This window comes from Parambassis ranga, unplaced genomic scaffold, assembly GCF_900634625.1.
Source record: "Parambassis ranga unplaced genomic scaffold, fParRan2.1 scaffold_21_arrow_ctg1, whole genome shotgun sequence".
NCBI lineage: Eukaryota > Metazoa > Chordata > Actinopteri > Ambassidae > Parambassis > Parambassis ranga.
The window spans coordinates 3,124,947-3,145,816 of NW_021144767.1; the positions used below are offsets into that span (position 1 = coordinate 3,124,947).

A 20,870-nucleotide genomic window follows, 5' to 3' on the forward strand; every position below is an offset into this window, starting at 1 on the left:
CTTACGTCCACCTTCACCATAACAAAAGGGCTCCAGTAATGTAAACATCCTCCCTAACTCTCTGTAAGGGTGTATGTGTGTGTAAAAACTCCCTTTTTCTCTGAGTGTAAGCATATACAATCGAGTACATATGTGCTCTATATCATGTCAGTGCGTAGGTACCCTTATATAATTCCACAGCTGCTGACTAATTAAACAAACTAAACAGCCTTATGTTATTTATCTTATTTGACAGGCAGCAAATCATTCACTGATTAAATGTAACTTCATACAGTCTGCACATAGGACGCAGACACATGCGCACATACAGGTGAGCACACTTCCACAAGCGGATTGAGCTGGTGGATTAGGCTAAACTAAGCTAAACTAAGCTAAGGTAAGCTAATGGTTGTGACGCGACCGATCATGTGGCGCGCTTGACCGGCATAAAATCGGCATATCTCAGTCTGATCTGCGGACGGCGGTCATGGCCGATCAATCGCTGCATCTCTGATGCTAACTGACGGTAACTTCAACGGTAAATAAACAAAGCACAGAGCTCTGAGGAGCTAAAGCAGAGAGAGAACAGCTGGAGGGACACATTTGTAGCTCCAAGTCATGAAGTTAGTGTCCTCCTGTCAGAAACACTATGTGCTGAATGTCACTCTTTTCACACAGAGCCGTTGTTGTTCCGTGACATTGTCATGTTTACATACCTGTTCTGTGTAGCTTGATCTCAGGCTTCAGGAGCAGATCCAGCAGTTTGCGCTGACGGTCCAGCTCTCCCTCGTACTGGACGATAGTTTGTTCAAACACTCCCAATATTTCAGCAGCAGCAGCAGTTAGCCGCTCGCTGATAAAACCTCTCAGAGACTCAGCAGCAGCCATTCAGATGTAATAAAACACTTACAGTGGAAAACTTCTGTTGAACTTCTGCTGTCGCTGTGCTCGTCTTTCTAGTTCCTCTTCCCCCTCCTTCTCCTTGTTCAGTTCATTTGTTTGATTGCCGTTGCTAGGCAATAAAACACTTGTTATTCACCCTCTTTCATCTTTTTTGTTTGATTTCTGTTGCTAGGCAACTTGCCGTTGCTAGGCAATCAACTCTTGTTATTCACCCTCTTTCTTCTTCTTCTTTGTTTGATTGCCGTTGTTCATCTGTTGTTCATCTCCCAGAGGACATTCCGGGTCAACTTCACGTTTTTTTCCAAAAATGATAGTTTTTCAAATATTAAGCAATTTCGGTGTCATCTGCCAAATGTATCTCCTCCTAGAAATTTCAAGCTGCAGACTCCATTTTAGTCTTAAAACGCTCATTAGATGCTGCTCTATCAAACTTGTATTCAGAATTTTCTAATTCCGAATCGTTTCCACACGCCAGGCGCAGCCACAGGTTCTGAGCGCTGTGTTTACTTGTTTTTGCTCCTTGCTTTATAGTTCTTTTACAAACCATACATTTTGTATGACTTACAAATGCCAATATTTCCTTCAGACTAGGTTTCTGTTTTCTTTATATTTCATTATATTTCCATTTGAATGACTTAATTGGAATTGTGAAAAGTCTCCTACCCTGAAATGACTGAGCTGTTTCTGAGGTATTGCCGTCTCCTTCCTCCTCTCTGGCGCTTACTGTTTGTAAATGGCAGATTTCAAGCCCAGGAGACTGGTGGGAGTGCATGCAGCCTGTGGGAGTCAAATGAAAAAAACTGGAAGATTGTAAACAAGAAATGTATATAAAAAATGTGAATAGCTGGTTCATAGAGTGGAGGCTGACCACCATTTTAAATCTGTCCTAAAGTGCATATTGTGCAGAATCAGAAAAACCTCATTAATCCCTGCAGATGCTGCTTTGTTCAGTCACTCAACATCATAAATTATACTGGATAGTATGAGAGATGGATTGATTTCTCATGTTCACAGTCAACAGACAAGTGCCTCATAATGCACCTGTAGGGGCTACTGCTGTAATAAAAGCAATGACGCAAAAATGTGACATCATCTTTCACACACACACACATTTCCAAGAATCCGTCTGTATATTATAATACAATAGGCATATTTTATAAATGCTGTTGCCCAGAACATATACATTGGTTTGTGATGAAACGGTACCCTAGCTTCTATATCGTATGCTCACTCAGCTGTAGTTCCTCCTCTCAGTGTATTATTTTGTCTGTCTCCTTCATATTTCATTTCCACTGTGTTTGGGGACTGCCAGGTGAATGCCTGTTTTGTCCATCTCTTGGTGTCGTATGTTACTAACAGTGTTGGGAAGAATACTTTTAAAAAGTATTCAGTTACTGAATACAGATTACAGGCCCTAAAATGTAATGCTGAATACTTGGATTACTCACACATTGAGTTGTGTAGCATGTATATGATCTCTACAAATCTGGAAGTATTGAGTTGGACTAGTGGCTCGTGTAGTTTCTGGCTTGTATATGGAGTTCTAGGGAGTATTTTAGCACATAACTGTGTGTCTACACACTGTGTGTGTATGTTAGAGAGGAAGAGAGCCATTTGCACACTGACCTTGTTGTGAGTGAGTCCACAGAGGACAGTGGTCCTATACACATAAAGAATACATACTTAATGAATTTATGTGTTTTTATAGAGGACTTCTACATATTGTCCGAACCTGAGGAGGAGGAGGGGGGGGGGGGGGGGGGGTCCTGTTCATATCAGCTGACAGGACTGATTCTGGTGTAAGCACATGTTGCTTTAATCTACAAAGTGAAATTGTTATTTGTTGCCAGTCATACACTCTCAGACTCTGGATCAGTTCAGTTCATTTCTTGATATTAAATGTTATTTCTTGCACTAGTAAGGCAAAACGTTGCACTAGTTAACTAGTGAATGCATTTAGAGCTGGTTAGCTAATTAGTTCTTGTATGTTCTCATGGAGTCAGCTACTGCATCCCTGTTTCAAAGATATCGATGGTGCCACACTACTTAACAGTAATATAAATCTGTTTTTATAATAGGACCACCAAGCCTATTAGCCAGTTTACTGATGGACTGAATGCCTTTGGAAGGCTGTGGCATGTGGTGAAGACGAACTGGATGCCCGTCTTCACCAACATGCATGCACCTCCTTCAAAGGCAGCATTCTGAGACATAATCAAGTACAACTACAGTCCATCCAACCAGCGTAAAGACGAGGAGGACACAGTCTACAGCTGGGAGATGCTCTGCAGTGCTGACAGGGTGTCCTGCGGGGGGTGGGACTCATTGTCCAGCATGGATGTCAGTTTTCTCTTCCAAGGACTCAGTTTAGCATGACATGATCAGCTTGATGTTCATGTATGTGTTACACATTATTACTAGATGAGCTGCAGTGAAACATCCAAGCCACCATGTCCCAGCACATATCAGAGATGCAGAACAGATGGAACAGTCTTATGGAGTGATGGAGGCCATGAAGCCTCCTAAAGCTTTGAATGGAGCTGAAGTCATGATGCACGGGTCTTTCTTATATAATGTCTCATAAGTATTTGTTATAATATTGCCCCAAAAAGTCAGCCACACTGATTGAGAATCAGTTTCTGTCAGGGGGTTGTCGTGGATGCGACACAAATGCTCAGGCACAGAGCGCTTAAAAAATAACAACAGTCTTTAATTATGCTGACAAAAAAACTGCAAATCCAGGAGAACAACTGCAGACACACAGAGTGAGACCGGAACAAAGAGGACACACAGAGTGGAACACACACTGACCAAGGACCAGGAGAAGCTCGGGGATTATATACACAAGGACACAGGTGAGAACCATCAGGGCAGCCGATCAACATGGAGTGGAAGCAGGTGAGCTCAGTCAGAGGGGAGGACTGGGAGTGTCTGGAGGAGCACAGGAGAAGAAGCAGAAACTACCAAGAGCCCTGAGCACAGTGTTCAAAGAGCTTTTTACTAAAATCATGTTGCTGCTGGTAACAAACACATGTGCTTAATGGGTAAGGTGGGAGGAGGCATGAAGAAGAAAGGCTTTACTATGAAGTCTGCATACATCACTGTGAGTTTAATGGAACTTATTGGAGTCTTAACTCATAATGAAAGAAGTGACAGAAACAGCAGGTGGAATTCTATTAGTGGTTAAGTTAGAGTTCAGGAAGGAAGGAGCCACATTCAGACTGCTGAGGCAGCAACAAAGAACAAAACAAAGTACATGCAGCAGGAAGATGGAGGACTTAAAGGGAAACAAAGCTGACACAGCTGGCGTCATGACATTAGTAACAGTTCAAATGCAGTAAACATGCTGCAGACATGTGTTCATAGATGAAGTCAAACATCAAATGTGCCGTCCCATTCACCTAAATGTTACTAAGAAGAGGACTTCCTGCTGCTCCTTAAACATGATGGTCTGCTGTGGGTCATGTCTTTGTTCTGCACATGTACAGCTAACATCTCCAGTGTTACACAAACACATCATGTGTTCCATTAGGAAAGCATGTGGAAGTCCCAAACCAGCTGTTTCCCATTCAGGGAATTGGAATCCTCTGGATGACGCAGCCTACTACCCTGCTACCCATTATTAATTATTTATATTTTTTATTTCAAAATGAAGTAAATAAAACACATTTGGCTTGTTGTATAATAGTCCGCTTTTAAGTCACATAATCACAATTTAAAGATTTAAAGATAATTGCATTGACTTTAGTTATTATGTTGTAACTTCAGCGCTGACATACCTGAACCAACACCTTGAGACACCAGAACAAGAAGGTGAGGTTACCTTGCACGTGCATCAGACGGATGGAGCTCCTTCACTCTGTTGGCTGTTGGTTTCTTGCTTCTCTCTTTAAACAGCTTGTAAACAGCAGCTTCCCTGAGGGGAAACTCAGGTAATAAGTGATGCTGCATCAGCTCTCACCTGTTTACAGCTCTGTCCCTTCATCCCTTCCTAGCAGACTTCACTCACATTCAATCTCTAACGATGGGCCGTCAACTAGTCCTGCACATGGCCCAGACACACTTTCCGGTTGTTAACTGACCATTAACCAACTATAGGGATCTTAGTCATGGTAGCTCCTGCAAGATCCACCCACAGAGGTCCTGAACACATAAAACTCAGATTCCAACCAGAACAGTAGCAGAACTGACGAAGCCACTCGGGGGAGTGGGAAACATCTTCAAAAACAGTCCTGGAGTCCAGCTGCCTCGATTTAAACTCTTGGAAATGACTCTGACCTGATGAATGAGAGCATCCACAGATATACTTTTCTACTTACATTTACTCAGTTTCGTTAGTATATTTAAATAATTAGTTTCATGTTTACTTAATATTTTGAAGTGTAAAAATGTTTCACCACATTGAGTAGAGCCTGCTTACAGTTTTTAGAGTGTATATCAGTTCACCGTGCAGCATAGTGCTCATGAACAGTGAGCTGCTGAGACACACCGACATGTGGACTTTGCTTCTTTAGGGAAAACATTGAGATGCATTTTCACACAGGTTGGTTTGGTCCACTGACCTCTGCACTTAGGAGGCCAGTGCCTTATCCATTAGGCCACTGGGGCTAACATGTGCCTCCTCCATGTGTGTTAAGGTCTTCCCCTTCCTGGGTGATTCACAGGGGTGTGGGGTCAATCAGAGGTGCTGTAACACCGTTGTGATTTGGAAGATGTACTCCAGACATTGACAAGAATTCTTAAAATAGGCACAAAATTCTTGGCTCTGTAAGACTAAAATGCAACTTAAAACATGACAGAAAACCTTCAATTAATAATTAGAAATGAAAAACCACTAATTTAAGATTAAGTAACTTAAAATTAGAATTTAAGTCTATCTACTAAATTACCTTTAGGAAATGACACCTTAATCTGCACAAATGTAGTTAAAATAAGACATCATTTCTTAAAACAGTATAACAAATATAAGTGAAGTTGTCTTAAATCAAGACACCAAAAGTTTTTCATTCAATATATTGTATTTAATTCAAAACCGGACCACTTCCACATTCCAAAAAACATCAACAACAAATGTGACGAGTGTGATGAACTTTTCTTTGAAAATCAAACACAAGCTTCTACAAACAAAGGGGCTCACTCACTCAGGGAAGGACTTCCACTCACCAATCGCTTCTTTGTAGTGGGGGGTCAAATCCTGCTCGTGGACTGAATGGTTGTGTAACTCTGTTTGCAGTACTGACAGGAGTGTAGAAATGCACTTTGGGTATGTGCAGGGCATAGTAATATGCCATGAGGTAGAGAAGTCCCTCATTAAGTCTGTCCATGGTGAAGCTGCTCACTGGAGTGTTTCCAACGGCGACCATGCAGTTGTCCTCAGAAACAAGCAGAACAGGAGAAGACAGGCCCCGCTGCTGCATGAACCCATCAGGATCCTCAGAAGTCTGGATGACACAAATAAATGAAGAAGATTAGAAAAACAGAACTTTGACCTGGATGAGGACATTAGAGAAATTCTATGGTCACAATAAATCCCCTTAGCATTCAGCCCTGCAAATGCTAAATGCAGCACAGCTAGAGCCAATGAAGTCAGTACTACATTAAGCACACTGTAGAAAACACTTCCCCTTCCCCTGGAACTTTGGAAATGATCAAAGTTTATCTCAAAGTAACTAAACTAAATATAAAATGTATGAAAAACAGGAATATATTATGAACAATCTTACCGAAAGGACATGGAAAAGAGCCTGGCTGCTTGAGCCCAGTTTCTTTGGTGGCATAGTGCTGGACGGACAGAGCAGTGGCAGGGCTCTGAAGACAGCTGTGATATGCTCCACTGGTTGAATGGAAAAGGCACAATACAATGTGGTACTATAAGTAACTGTAACATAAATAACTGAGACATTATTATGTAAAAAGAACTAAATGCATCATGACTTCACCTCCATTCAAAGTTTTTGGAGGCTTCATGGCCTTCTTCATCACACCATAAAACTGGACCTTTGAGTAGAAGCTTTTCCATCTGTTCTGCATCTCTGATATGTGCTGGAAGTTGGTTGGTTGGATAATTGGCAGCAGCTCGTCAAGCACCTGAAAAACAGATTCAAGAATTTAAAAAAAGTCTAACATTCTATCTAAAATGATTCACCATCAGGCCAAACAAATCTATAATGTGTGAGACATATGAACATTATGCTATTTATGTCAGGCTACAAACTGAGCCATGTGAACTAAGTGGGACCAACATTACTTACGTGATCCAGTTCCCTGAAACAAGGGTAAGCCTCTAGAATCCTTTAAGACGTCAGAGGTGATGAAGCGTCTTCGAGACTCGGATTCAAGGTTCAGCAATTGAGTTACTGCAGCTTTGTTTGGCTTTTTGGACTTGTACATTTCTTGGAGGGTCTTGTAGTGTCTTGCTTGGATTTTCTGGCTGTCCAGACATCAACTGAACAAGCTGAAGACATTACAGGGACATTATGATGGAAAGAGGACATGAGATATCCAAACAAGCAAGTTGTCAGTATAATAAACTGAGTAAGTGGTAGCATTAATTCATTAATGTTTGTGTTACTTGATATAAAAGTAAAATATTGGACCAGAGTACAGACACTCTTGGACACATAGTGAAACATTCCAAAGCTGCTGAATGTCCAGAATGTGCCATATGAATGAACTCAGCCAAAATTATATTTAATACAATTCATACATTCTTCATCACTGCTGTCCCGTTTTGCACTGGGGTGCTGGCTCCAGGTGACACTGGGATGCCCATGGAACTAACAGGTGAATGTTCCAGAATAATGGTGGATGCACTGGAATCTCCAGAACTGACTTCTTGCCGTGGTTTCTTGGAAGGTGGAACTTTGGTTGCACCTCATGTTTGGCAGGGTATCTGGAGTCCTCTGTGGCTCTTGCGATGGAGATCATATCAGTCATAGTGTTTCTTATGAGTCGGCAAAAGAGCTCCTTGGATAAGGTCACATTGTGCTCAGTTCCCAGTTCTTTCTGCTCGAAGTAGGAGCGTCGCACCTGTTCAAGCTCACTGTCCGTGAACACCATGTATTCTGGGTTGGACATAGTCACAAATTTAGAAGTATTTGCCTCCTCTTTTGAAAGGTCACTGCCTCCAGTGGGGGAGATTGATGAATTTCCGGAGCAGTATCCACCTAAAACACATTTACACAAACATTTATTGAGCATTTTTGTCATAGTCACATGATCATTTTGGGGAATGAAAAAAACACTTATAACTTTTGAAAAATGTATTTGAAACAGATAGTGATATTGAACCATGTTCTGTTTATCAGTCCTGTTATACTGTGACAGACAGATCTGACCTTTTCATTTTGATTCACTACAAGCCATATAGCCCGGCGCCTCCAGAAATGTTCAGGACCAGGAAAGAGGTCTTTAACGTCATCTCGGGAAAGCGATGGGATCAAGTCTTCTCCAATATTAGCAGCTGTAAAACAGAAAAGTTAGTCAGGGCCAAGAAACAGAGGTTATCATTAAATTCCTTCAGATTTTTACATAGTAGGTGAGGATATTTTGTCAGCACCTGTTTCCACATTTTTTATTTCTTGCTACTTCTACTTCAAGAGTAGTATGTGAACTTAACATCATGTATTCATGTCTTACAAATGACCAGTTGTTGCTGTATTTTCAGTGTTTACAGTCCTTGACATTGAGAGAATGGCCCCACAGCTCAATGAGACATAAGCTATTACTAGATTAGCCCGTTTTATGTGTTTTAGCTGCTAAACTTTAGCCGCGAATCCACAACTTGTTAAGCTAGGCTAACTACATTAACTCACCATTAACACCAGCACAACATCAAAGTAACCCTTGTAGCATACCTCTGACTGTGGCAGGTGTAACCTCGTCCAGTTTGTCCATTTTATGAGTCTGACATCCACAGTTTGTTGAGAATTATGATTTCACAGCAGCAGCAGGTAACCTCTAGCTTAAAGTTTAGCTTCACGGACTCCAAGTGGAAAAAAACGCGACAGGTGGAATGTACCATATTCCAAGAGGGAGCGGGGAGGGGCACTAAGCCTAAATACGTTTAATTTGCATTTGTACAAACTATATTTACGTAAATAAGGTCATATTGCTTCATAATATATCGGCATATCTGGATAATTGATAAATAGTAAGTGGTTTCTGTTGTTATAAGACATGGAATTGTGGTACGTACCTTCATCATGACGTGTCAGCAGGTCGGCTTCATGCAGAGCAGGCAGCTAGCTGCTAGCTAAGGCTAAAAACAGGGAATGATTTGGCGCTGTGTTATCTGCTTTGTGTTTGTAGCTCTCACTCTCAAGTCTTTACTGAGTCATATAAATACTGCTCATAGTCGTAGTCCGGACTTTGTTTGTGGAATTGATGGATGCACCAAAGAATATGGAGTCTACAACTCACTATGGTCACATTGGAAGAAACCACCGCGAACACCTTGAACATGGCAGCAACCATTCACAGGGAGAGAAGACAACAGCAGCTTCATCAGGTGAACAGAACCGTGTGGGCATACAGTCCAGCTGAGCGACGGGGGAAACCAGTGAGCGAACGGATGAAGCAGTGCTGGAAACAGGGGGTCATGTCTTCCTGTAGACTCTCTGCATCAAGTCAGTCAGAGGTGAGTCCTGTCCAGTTTAATAACAGCATCATGTTTTGTGTGGAGGAACAGTGATTTTCTTTTTAAGGAGGACATCAGGTGTAACCGTCTGACCAGACAAGCTACTGCTGTTATGTTGACTGCAAGAGAAAGCACCATCTTTCACAGGTCTGTCTACATACAACATTATTACATCTGTTTTGATTTGTGGCTCTGTTGATTATCTGCATGTCAAGGACAAGCCTAACTCTCACTGAATGGTGCACATCTGGGCTGATGCCTGCAATTGAAAACATTGTGTTTCAAATATTGTGTATATATATTGAAAATAAAAAATACATTTACAGTGACCCTATTAGTCAATGAGCTGCAGCATATTTCTCTATGAGATGTGATGTTTAATAATTCCTTGTATTTGCTCTCTGCTATCTAATTAGGATTTGAATGTACTTTGAATGCCTTAATAATGAGTTAAATAGCATCATTGTGTGGATGTTAATATAATACACTTTGTAATAGAGATTGCATGCCAATAAATTAAAAACTTGTGACTGCTTGTATTTAATTTGCTCTTATTTCTTGTCTGTTCTGCAGAGGTGTGAATGATGTCTTGGCAGCAATGCAGCAATATCAAGCTCTGTTGGTGACTAGTCTGAGGAGTCAGCTACAAACTGTATTTCAACATCAGGGAAGTGAACTTGAAAAGGAAGCGTTGGCTGTATTGGACCGGATTGAGGATCCATTCACATCTGTTTGGACAGCATACAGACAGGACAATGTGATTAAGAACAATGTCAAGTGTGTGGAGTCAGAGCTTTCTGTTGGCTATACCGCCTGCTGCAGGAAAAAGGGACAAAAAGGGTTCTTGCCACAGTTCCTGAATGTTTTCATTACATACCTCTGATTACAAGTTCAGAACAGTTATTGTCCCATCCAAAAGTGTTAGAACTGACAGATGAGCCACAAAAATACAGAAGTGGCTCTCTCTATGACATCATAGATGGAGAGCTCATGAAATCACAGCCTTTATTTTCAGCCCCACCTTCTGCTTTACAGATCATTATTTGAAATCTGCAATGCATTGGATCTCATGCTTCCCACAATAAGTTGCTGATGTTTTATTATACATTAGGAAACATTCATCCAAAATATAGATCAAAACCTGCTGCATCCGTCTACTGGCTGTTGCAAAGAAGAGTGAGTTGTCTGATTGTGGAGTGGATGGAATTTTGGGCAGGTTGTATGAGGACTTGAAAATGCTATATGATGGTGTTAATATTCAGACTGCAGCTGGTGAACGTGAAATATCTGGAGCATTAGTGTCGATATGTGGAGACACCTTAGCACAACATGAGCTTTGTGGATTTAAAGAGGCTGTTGGTTCAGCCTAGAGTAAGTGCCGGCAGTGTGAATGTTCATTTAAGGACACGCAAATGTATTTTGACCAAGACAACTTTGAACTAAGGACACTAGAAAGACATGTTCGGCAGTGCAGTGACATTGAGAAGCAAATACAGAGGATCTTAGGAACAGTTTAAAGACTACATTTGGCATCAACAGGAAGAGCAAGCTGGTAGAATTTCCAGCCTTTAACTTGATTGAACAAACACCTCAGGATATGATGCATGTAATTCTTGAAGGCATTGCTCCATTAGAAATAAAGTGTGTGTTAAACATTCAGTTCTTTTAGGTCAACTAGACTTGGATGCCCTCAATACTGCATTAACTGGATTTCCCTACTCTCCGCTTGATGTCAGAGACAAACCAAGCCCTATAGCTTACAGCACATTAGCTTCAAGTGACAGTAAACTGAAGCAATCCTCAGGCCAAATGACTGTTCATTTATTATTGATACAGCTACAGATACTGAGTACTACAAATTCATCCTTGAACTCATAGAAAGTGCACTGTCACAGCGTGTGCAGGAAAATGGATCCTAGTGTCTGTGTTTCCTTATAGGACACTTATAACAGCGTGTTTTGTGATTTAATCAGTATACATGCTTTCCTATACATTATTGATGGCAGATACATATTGATATGCTACAGTTTTGCCTAGCAGACTTCACTCCCATTCAAATTTTAAAACTCTAACTATGGGCCGTCAACTAGTCCTGCACAGGGCCCAGACACACTTTCTGAGAGATCTTAGTCATGGTAGCTCCTGCAAGATCCACCCACAGAGGTCCTGAACACATAAAACTCAGATTAGAGAGTAGAGTTTGTTATTTGAGGTGCTTGCAGTCTTTCCTCAGTTCATTTTGTGCTCTCTGTAATTATTTTGTTCTTTTTAATACAGTGTGATAGTATCACTCAGCTGCCTCTGCACACAATAGGTTCAAATAATACAAGAGGGGGTACATTTTAATGGGGACCTGACACAGTAAGATAAACAGTCAATAATGGAGTATATATTTTTCAAGGAATAAATTAAATTCATACAAATTAAAAATCTATTTTGTAATCATATATTCATAGCTCATTTAGATTCAATTCAGAATTCTGACTTTAAATTCTGACAATTTAGACAATTTCTTTCCCCAAAATCCTTAATCTAAACTCAGATTTCTGATTTTTGAGATTTATCCTGCTCCTGCAAAGTCTGAGGGAGAAATCTAATAAATATGCTGTTTAAAGTTCAACAAATGAGGCACATAAATAGGACTCCTGCTCTACTGAATCACCTCCATCTCTACCACTTCTTCAGCCTGTCTCCTCTGACTGGATGCAGAACAGAGGAGATAACTGATTTGTGGATTCCTGGCGTTGAAGAAAGGATTGATACACGAGGGAATTCTGATTATCAGAGGCAGCACCATGGAGGTGGTCATGCTGCAGAGGGCTTCTCTCTTCAGCGTCATGGTAAAGATGATATGAAATATGATTGATGACAGCTGGAGCAACAACAGTGAGAGGTAGAGTCCTATGGTGCATCTGGCTCGGTGGTTGCTGGACTTCAACATTGTGTTCACGCTGAGTGCAGCCCGATACACACACACATAGCAGTAGCAGATGGCCAGCATGCAAAGACACATTATTACAGACAGGGGTCCAAACAGCAGCAGGTCCTCCTTTGTGGTGAGTGGGAGGCGCTCTTTAAGGGAGACGGCCTCACACACGAGACCACTGGTTGGCTGCTGGGAGTCAAACTTCATCTGGCTGAGCACCAACCCGGCATAAGCGCTCATGGTCCCGCTCAGCAGCCAAGTCACACTGATGCTCATGTAGATGTTGTGAGTGTGGACCAATCTGAGGTAGTGAATGCCATGGCAGATAAAAATGTATGTAATCACAGTCATTTACTTTTTCTAGGACCCAAGCCTGCAGAACTGACCCTGGATACATGCTTGTACATAAAGTCTGCACTATATGCTTGAAAGGGAGTGGAAGGAAGTAGAACTGATCTGACTCCACCCGTCTCCATCAGTCATAGAACATAACCTGTAGCTGCTTCCTCTCATACTGTAAGCACATACATAACAACAGCACAGGATGAATCTATGCATAGAAACATAGAATCACACAATATACTATAATCATCCATAATTTAATATAACTGATTATTAGTATTAACCCTTTGACTCCACATACAGACACACAGACTCTTCCTGGTGCTTCTCACCATCAGGACTTTAAAGTTGCCATAACCTCTCAGACTGTTAGACTTCTCTCTCAGAGTGAAGAGTTTCTGGATGGTACCAGGTAAGAAGTTATTATATGCTTTAAACAGGATCTGTGCTGTGCAGAATGTAGCAAGAAGGACCTAATACTGACCCCTGGTGGACACCTAGAAGCAAACTGCCATCTGCACATATTGCACTCTGTCAGTTAAATCACTTTGACCCAGTTCCAGGCAGATTTCTTTATTGTGCAGCTCATTTGAGATTTCTTCTGCTGCATCAGTTGTTGCCATTGAGGTTGATCTTTTCAGTCTAAATCCATGTTGGCTTTCATTTAATAACTGATGTTCTTCAATAAATGTTTCTAAGCGATCATTAAACAGTGTTTCAAGGACTTTAGAGAAGTGAGGCAGCAGTGAGGCTGGTCTGTAGTGTGTGAAGTTCTGTTTGTTTCCATTTTTGAACAGTGCTGTAACTTTAGCAATGTTCGTGTTCTTTGGAACACAGCTGCTTTGAAGTGACAGGTTCCAGATGTGTGTTAAGGCTGTTGTCATGTTATTAATCAGCTTTTTACTGATATATACATATCAATAGCAGGACAGTCAGATATGATTGTAATATCTGTTCATGTTGTTCATGTTATCTGAATTCAAAGGGCACTTGTGAGACAGTCCATGCTAGAATTAGAAAGATGGGAAAAAACATTGATCTTTTCTTATGCTATATTTCTTCTTCCTCTCACGTCCTGTCTGAGACAGATGCAGCTGCTACCAGGAGGAGGCTGACACTCTGTGGGGAAAGCATCAATATGATGTAGGTCTCATCAAAGCTTGTGAATCTGTCATCCTCCTAAGTCTGATCAGAGACCTTGCCAACAGCAGTATCCATTGAAACAGGACCCCTCTGCTCTTATTTATGCTAACATGACATGACAAAGTCACACATTTCGAGCCCTTCAGCTAGCATTACAGGCTACTCCCACCCTTGGACTGCCTGACCTGACTAGACTATTCAGACTGTAGGTGAAAAGAGTCAATACATGACTTCAGTTCTTTTACACTGTGGAAACGAGACCTGGTGTTTACTTATCTGCTCAGTCAACCAAACCCATTGCTGTGACAGAAGCAATGAGCAAATGAGTTTGGGGCCCTGTTGAAACACAGGCGTGTTCTAACACCTTTTTTTTTTTTTTTGCAGCAGCAACACTAACCACACTGATGACGTGATGGAAATTTACAAGCAGATGCAGCTGCGGAAGCTGCAGCCAGCACACCACAACATCCTGTTTAAGTCTTTGTCCTTGCTAACTATGTGGACTCTGTTCTTTCTACACTCTGAGCTGTACAATCTACAATTTGACTCTCCACAGGAAAAACAAACCTCATCTCTGGCGCTCATGTGGCTCCACTTTGAGGGATGAGGTTTGGTATGGTCCTGACAGCAAACCCTTTCTTCATGAATTCAATTCAATTTTATTTATACAGCACTCAGAATTGTCTCTAGGTCAAAGCCTGACCCCAAGCTAAGTACTTGAAGGCAAACTTAACAGGAAGAACCTTAGTTTCCTCTAGTGACACTGTGATGCAGCAGAGGCCAAATGAAGATGAGCTGCTCAAAACTCCCATCAGCCCCTGCTGCCCTCAGATAAGATGTTGAGTGCTGTGAAGGAGGAGCTTCAGATGAGACGGTAACATTTCTGTAAATGCACAAGAATCAACCTGAGGGCTAGTTTTCATCTGCGGTCACTGGACATATGTTAAAAGGTAAGCACTAAAAGTAATTTTTATTTATTTATATTTCTGTGTTTTTGTGAGATTGTGTTTTGTAACGTTACTTCTGTTTTTGATTTCCTGACAGACAGCAGCAGAACGAGCAGCTCCACACATGAAGGTGGAAACTTCAGAAGTCAGAACTGATTCAGCAGGTGAGAATCTGTCAATATCTGTATATCAGTTTGATCATTGATCAGATATTTTATAGTTCAGTATTGATTACAGTTATTATTTTGGCATCTATCATGAATTAAATAAACACTAATAATATTTATATTAAATTATGGATGATTATAGTATATTGTGTGATTCTCTGTTTCTATGCATAGATTCATCCTGTGCTGTTGTTATGTATGTGCTTACAGTATGACAGGAAGCAGCTATACAGGTTATGTTCTATGAATGATGGAGACGGGTGGAGTCAGATCAGTTCTATCAGTACACAGGAGTCAGTCATGTATTAATACAATCAAAGTAAAATAATAAAAGTACAGTAAACAAGGTCAAACATGCATAAAATAGTGATAAAAGGATGAAAGCCAAGGTGAGCTGCCTATTCAGTGTTAAAAGCCAAGGAAAACAAATGAGTTTTGAGTCTGCTGTTAAACTCTTCTACAGATGGAGCAGATCTGCCTTGAAGAGGCAGACTGTTCCACAGACGTGGGGACACATCTGTGTTGTGGGGATAGCTACGTTCACATGCATTATGTGCAGATCACTGATGTATGTGTACATATTTTATTTATATAAGAAAAGTGGATCTATGTGACCAAGACGAGGTCAGTTCAGTGAAGTCAAACAAATTAAAGAGAAGTATGACACAGAAGCTGAGAGGAAGTCGAGTGTTTGCAAAATCTTCAGGAGGAAATGAAGCAACTGACAGCAGAGAACTAACAATGACACTCTACACAGGCCTCTCTTGATTTAATATTTACAGTCCAAACAGAAATACCATGGAGGAGTTGTTGTGACTAATGAAGCAAAAGCAACCACATAGGAGAGGTTTTAGAATAACAGATGTCAATGGTGAAAATGTGAATGAGGAAGTAACAACTGAACTGAACTCTGACTAAAAGCTCTTTTTTTTCTTTGTTGGTGTTCCTTTAAACTTTATAACATTTATTCAATAATATAAAACAGAGATAACATGAGTGTAAATTCTGTTTGTGCAGAAAATTTGTTTTAGAACAGTTGTTTTTAATTTTGAAATGATTTATTTGTAATTGTATTCATATTTTCTGCTTTTGCGTGTTCACTGAGCTGCTGACATCACATGTTTGTATCAGGTTCCCTGTTTTATGGTTTTTGTGGAGTTCCCTTTTTTGATTTCCCTTCCAGTCAGACGGCAGCAGAACGAGCAGCTCCACACATGAAGGTGGAAGCTTCTGGAAGTCAGGACTGATTCAGCAGGTGAGAATCACCTCATTGATCTTTACTGCCCTGTAACTGATTGAGCGATATTGTACGTCAGTTCTGTGGGGAATTGTTCTTTTTGTAAAGTTCACTGTTCACAGAGAAAATGTCGCTTTATTCTCTGACTCTAGCACATCAGACTGTTTCTGGGATTAACACCAGTGTTGTGGCCGCACTCTGTCCACGTGTACAGTTTGTTGTGTGAATACATTGATTTTATGGTAAAGGGTACCACAACGCTGCTGATTTCATGGTGCATTCAGGTGCATCTTGTTTAGTCCTACGAGCTGTCCCGGAAGACTGCGGAGTGACTGAAGGTGGTTTTAGTTCAGCTGAGTCACATTAAACAGACAGGACACTAGTTCAATTATTATAAATCAAATGTTGCAAAAATTCCAGTTAAATGACACATTATATGAGTCGGCCTTGGAGTTAAATGTTTTGGGCAACTAAACTATTTCAACCATTTTCAGCAATTTTGAATGTTTTATTCAATATATTATATTTTAAATTATAAATAATATTATATTTACATCATTTGGGGGATGCAAGGCAGTGAGATTCAGTGTATACAGAAATACTGTTTCTTTCTTTTTTATTTTTTATGAACATGCACAAACATGAATCCCCCCCCCCGAATCCACGGTCCTCCTGTACAGATATGCATAAAATACATAGGGTGTATCTAGAAGAAACACAGGTCATAAATCCACAATATATAAAATGAAATCAGATCTGACAGAGTGCAGCTTCCTGCTATATGAACCCGATGAAGTTGCCTCTGTGCTTTCTGAAATGAAAGTGCACGCTTGTCTCCAGTGGGAGCTTCAGCAGACCTTTAATGTCTGAGTGAATTCACTGGGAGGGAAACATCATCTGTGTCCACATCCTCCAAGTTAAAGGAGCCACTTCAGTCTGTAAACAGAGAAACTGTCACTGCTGATGGAGGCCTTTACACAGCCTGAACCATCTGATGGCTTCACTGCACCGCCACCTGCCACAAATGTATATACCAAAAATAGTTACATCACATTTAATTATATTCAAAATAAATATAACACTCACTTTAAATGAGGTTGATTTTCCTATTGTGAGCCCTTCTGGGTACAAACTGCATCATTACAGACAAGAATGACTGAATGAAAGCGGCTTTTACTGTGCTGCTGCTAATTGGACGGCCACACATTGCATTGCTCACGGGCGGGTTATTCCTCTGTCCAGAAGGAACTCAGTGAGCAACACAAACCATCTAAGTAAATTCAACACAACACTGTTGAATCACCAATCTGATACTTATACCTGACACTGGGTGGCAGCACTTGACTGTGTGACATGCACAGTTCTTTGATGACACTCCAAAAAGTGAACTTGGTGAGTTGTTGGATCAAATAAATGTAATTACGTTTACATATTGTTGTGTTTGGTTTAAAATGTATTCTTGTTAAGGTAACAGTTGCATTCCCTGTTAGTTTGTATCACTTATGAGTCTGTCACTGACGGTGTCTCCTTCTCTGTTTCAGCTGAAGACACAGCTGGACTGATGGCAAAGCCCGCTGACCGTGAGTACAGTCTTCTCTCTGTACACCACACACACCTCAGTGCGAGTATTTGGGTTTTTACTGACCTGACCTTTGACCTCTCTGACCTCACAAAGAGGGCAGAGTCCAAAGGTCAGCACCAGTTCCTCTTGAACACACCATAAACCAGCTGATAGACTGATGATCTTTATTCTTTGATTGATCCCAAACTGGGAAATGTCAGGCACTCAGCGTTCTATACACCCTGAAGCCCATCAGTCCTCACAGGACAGAGGGCAGGGGTTCCTGAACGCACCACAGAGGTCATCATCTTTCTCTGCTCTCCTCTCAGACATGCACTTTGTGGATGAACACAGAGCCGACCTGATCCAGAGAATCAGCAACATCGACCCCATCCTGGATCAGCTCTTGGGCTCGGTCATCCAGCAGGAAGCATATGATCGGATCAGAGCTCAGCCCACCAGCCAGGACAAGGTCAGGGAGCTCTACACGTTCCTGCAAGCTGGAACAGAGGCCAAAGATAAATTCTACCACATCCTCCAGACGCACGAGCAACTGCTCATCGATGACCTCAATAAGACGTAAGCTCTGTGAGGACACCCAGGCCTGAACACCAGTGTCATCATGAGGGAACAATATATATTCTATATTTTACTCGTGTTACCTTTACTTTTCCCTTCGTTTACATATAAACAGAGTTTTCGGCTCTGAAAGATCTTGAACCCAGGGATCCACATAAAGAAAAGACACCCGGCCTGTATAGGCCAAAATAGGGTTACAATAATATTCTCATAACAGAATATGTCTTTACATATAGATAAGGACATATAAACACATGTATACACAACCATGTACCATGTAAAACATGGCCTCTCAATGGTCATTATAAATATTCTCATTATCAGCTTAACTGATTATAAATATCAACATTAACATGAGACAATTTGGCTGGACCATTACTTTCCATACTAGAACTACTCATCTCCCATTTTCTTTTTTTTAAACCACTCACTCTCAAAAACACAGAGGAAAATGTATTTTAACATCATAATATGAACAATATTTTTAAGCACAACACATGAACTGAACGCCTCCTTACTCCATATTATCATTAGCAAATGCTTCATCTTCCCTGGTTTCTTTGTGAACATATGTAAGATGGTTTTAGTCAGAAATACTATGAGTGTCCTGTTTTCTAAAGGAGACCTTAAGAGGACTGTTAGGACTATTATGCAGCGATTAGCCTGTTAGATGCCATGCATCAGTTATTATTATGATGAACTAATTTCATTAGTGAACTTTACATGACTGACAGGTTTCATTACAGAATAGCTCCTTATATAGACGTTCTTTTTGGCTGCCATCTCTTGTGTCTCGAACTCACTGTCTCACATGTGTTTTGATGCTGCCAACCAACGTAGCTACACACATGACAGCCTTTGATATAACACAGTCAGAATGTGTTTCTTCCTGCAGGGTGGACCATGGTGGAGAGCAGACGTTAAAACCTGATGTGAGGGAGGGTAAGTTTGACTCAGTCTTTCCTCATGTTATTGTGCATGAGTCAGTGTTCTATCAGTCCATCAGAAGTCCTGTCTTTAATGGACATTTGTCTCTTGTATTCAGTCACAGTGTCATTGCACACTTACTGGATCCTTATTGTTCTGACCCACATATGCAACAAGAAAAAGGCTTTTGTCCATCAAACGTCTGGATGTGATGTCATTGGAGTGAATATGGACTGTGATCTGCTAGCATGTCCCAGGTGTCTTTTTAGTCTCATGTCCTCCTCACTTCCACTCTCACATGAGCCAGATGATTTGTGTGTCTTTAGTCTGTGTCTGAGTACCTGTTGTGTTGATGTGTTTGTGTAGCTGGAGTCCATCTTGCTTTTGGATCAGTCATTGTCATTTGTAAGTAGCTCTGTATATATTGTCATGTGTAGCTGCAGCTTGTAGGAGGGAGACGCCCTTTTTCTTTGTTCTTCTGTTTTTGGGTCAGGAGTTTTAGGTTCCAGCTTTGCCATTTTTTTTATCTTTTGTTAGGGAACCTTAGTGTGTTTTAGTGTCTTTTTGTTTGTTGATTTGGGCACTGCTCCCCTCTGAGTTCATGAACTGCAGCCTAACACTGAAACCAGCTTATCTGATTAGGCGGGGCATACCACTTCGATAGTGGTATGTGCCACCAAATTCCACTTTGGGATCTCGCTGTCTCTCCTTTAAAATGTACTCAAGTATTGTAAGTAAAAGTACAAGTATGAAGTTTTAATATGTCATGTAGGTAATAAAGAAAGCAGTCGAAAATATCGCTTCGTAAGTCTGAAAGACAAAGCAAGTGATCAGAGCACCTTAAACACTGTTTAACTCTTTCCACTTTTTCCACTTCCCTTGACACACACATGCTTATAACTAACAATGACATAACAAACCACCAGCCTCTTTACAGAATCATCCACATTATCCAGAGACAAAGGTTTGCCACTTTCAGGTCCGTTTTGCTGTTTCCATGCTCGCACTGCAGGGGGCACCAACCTATCATGAAAGGAAGAGTAGGACTGAGGAACTTGATTCACACAGATACGATGTTCTGATTGTAGCTTTAACACTTTCCCATTAGAACACGGCTCTGGCTCTTATGGGTGTCGAACAGTGTGGCACTTTTGTGTCCCCCATCTTGAATCATCTGCATCAGAGACGTGTTTTGGACAATGATGGATCTGTATTGCTTTGTAGGAACAGACTGGGCTGTCTCTAAAAGTTAATGCTCAGTGCCTGTATGTGTACACACACTAACCTACTCACTGTTTTTGACACAGATGGGATGGTTCCAGTGCCAGAACCACATCACATCACATATTACCAACAGAAACTCCAATCACACTTCCAGGACAGGTTTCTGTGTGCACAAGAAGGCTCGGCAATACAAAAAAAGCGTCTGGTTGATATCTACACAAAGCTATACATCACAGCCAGCCCTGACAACACACAGCATGAGGTCCAACAGATCCAGAAAGCCTCGAGGCCCAGAGA

General features: G+C 41.1%; 1 long non-coding RNA gene across 1 annotated transcript; it reads left to right on the forward strand.

Moving 5' to 3' along the window:
• Window positions 1-15,300: 15,300 nt before the first annotated feature.
• Window positions 15,301-18,193, forward strand: LOC114429823 (uncharacterized). The gene is made up of 3 exons (XR_003669941.1): window positions 15,301-16,300; window positions 17,824-17,862; window positions 18,173-18,193. It is a non-coding gene; the product is annotated as an uncharacterized LOC114429823 (long non-coding RNA).
• Window positions 18,194-20,870: the final 2,677 nt, after the last annotated feature.